The sequence below is a fragment of the Aptenodytes forsteri genome, unplaced genomic scaffold (genome assembly GCF_000699145.1).
Source record: "Aptenodytes forsteri isolate BGI_AS27 unplaced genomic scaffold, ASM69914v1 Scaffold534, whole genome shotgun sequence".
NCBI lineage: Eukaryota > Metazoa > Chordata > Aves > Sphenisciformes > Spheniscidae > Aptenodytes > Aptenodytes forsteri.
The window spans coordinates 1,335,459-1,337,592 of NW_008795712.1; positions in this window are offsets into that span (position 1 = coordinate 1,335,459).

A 2,134-nucleotide genomic window follows, 5' to 3' on the forward strand; every position below is an offset into this window, starting at 1 on the left:
ATCAGTCTGTTTTTCTGCCCTTCACCTCTGACTGACCTCGATCCATGCAAGGAAGATGGCAACGAAAATGTAACCGCTCACAAAGAGGCAGCAAGGATGCTCACAATAAAAGATTCAGGCTGGGCATTCAGGCTCACGGGTAGATACATTAACTCTTAGGGGAAAATTGCATCGCCATCCATCACGACGCTAACCGGTGCACTCTTTAGAAACACATTCTTGGTAGACAGTGGAGCGAGTATAGATATATATGGTGAAGCAGAAGAAATGGTCGGTATAAAACCAGTGGATGTCATCATCTTTAGTGGCTTCTTACAAAGTAAGAAAGAGCTGGGAAATGTCAGCGCGACTACAAATGAGAGAACAGCTAATTAGGTGAACATGTTTTAAATGAAATTCACACTTTGTTATCGAGCGTTTCTGATTCTTACTAACTTGTACTGTCAAAATATCACACTTATTTATCATATGCACCTCTATATTCCCTTCTTCTTTATTTAATGGATTTTCTTCAGGTTCTTGCAAGATTTTTTTGGAGGTCACCTGAGATCCTCTCCAGTCCTGATCTCAATGATTCTAACCGTACCAAAATTTAATAAAACTTGAAAAACTGACCGCAACTTTGGGACTACTTGTGCTCAAAGAGGATGTTGTTCACCTTTCAAACACGGGGACAGTGAATCTGAAAACAGAGATGGGACAGCTTGCCTCTCAGGTTCCCATCTGAATTCTTAATTTTAAGAGTGACTGACTCCTAAAACATGAATCTCCTGCTTCTCTAGATTCTTTCAGGAGCATCTGGGAATTCTCAGTATTGCCACAAATATCCAACTCCTTTATAAATACGAATTAAATTCATGTCTCGAGTATCCTATCCGTGTAAAATCCAGCCTGATTATGAGCTGAATGGAACTGCATTCCTTTGTCATAGACCATTTTTCAAGAGAATCATCTGGCCTTCCTCTCACAGACTAGGCATTAGTCTGTCGTTTTATCATCTCTCCCATTCAGCCAACAATCCAACTTTTTCAAAACCCTCCAGATGAATTTTGCACTGAATTACTATCATTTCCCTTCTGTAACTTCTTTGCTGCTTCTTACTCGAGCATTGTCTTTTCCCATACTCTGGAATTCTCAGTGCAAGGCCCCTGCCTAGTTCACAAACCTCCTTTGCAAGGTTTTGTACAAATTTCCCTTCTATTGACCATGACTATATGCACAGAGCGAGCTTCAATTGTTTGAAAAACAAAACACCATCCTGTAAGTCTTCTGTGTTAGAAGCCTGGTGGTGTTATGTGTTCAATATGCATTGTATTGCCCCCAAAGATATGGTGGATGTTTTCCACAAGGATTTCTACTCGGTCCACTTTTTGTTTCGGTATTTTTATTGCAAACATACGTGCAGACACTGATCTCTGGAGATGTACGCTACTTAGAGCATCTCCATGCAAAAAGTAGTTTGCAAGATTGGCATGATGCAGTGTATTGGCTAAACGTAACATAGGGGAGTGCTGCACACATCAACAACTGGAAAACACTGGGGAAAAAAAAATATTATTGTCCAATAAAACGTATTACCGCGCGAGGAGTCTGTGCAGCATGTTTTGCTGAATATGTTTGCACATTGTTTTCTCTCCCTCAACTGGGAGCATGGACAACAAGCCAGGGGGTGGATGTGACACGCATACATACCCCAAGAGGGGCACGCATACAAAACCCCCTCCTGAGGCAGAGCCCATGCAAAAACATACTGGGTACAACTGTGCAGGGGACTGCAGAGCACGGCGCGTACCACGCAGATGCGTACAGCTCGGAGAGTAAGGCCAGGGACGAAGAGCTCAAGGAAAGGGCTACTTTTGGGTGGGCGCATGCAAACCACGGTGGGTGAACCCCGAGCAAGCCACGCCACTGTGACCTAGGGGGGCGGCTGCGCCCCTCGGAGCACTCAGACCCAAGGGCACACCGCTCTGGGGCACAGCGGGGCGGGTGCCCCCTCCAGAGCACCCAGCCCCCGGGGCTCACCGGCTGGGGACACGCCCGGGGGGAGGCTGCTGCACCCTCCGGAGCACCCACCCCCCAGGACACACCGGCGGGGTGGGGGGCAGGGGGTTGCCCTCTCCACAGCCCCCAGGAC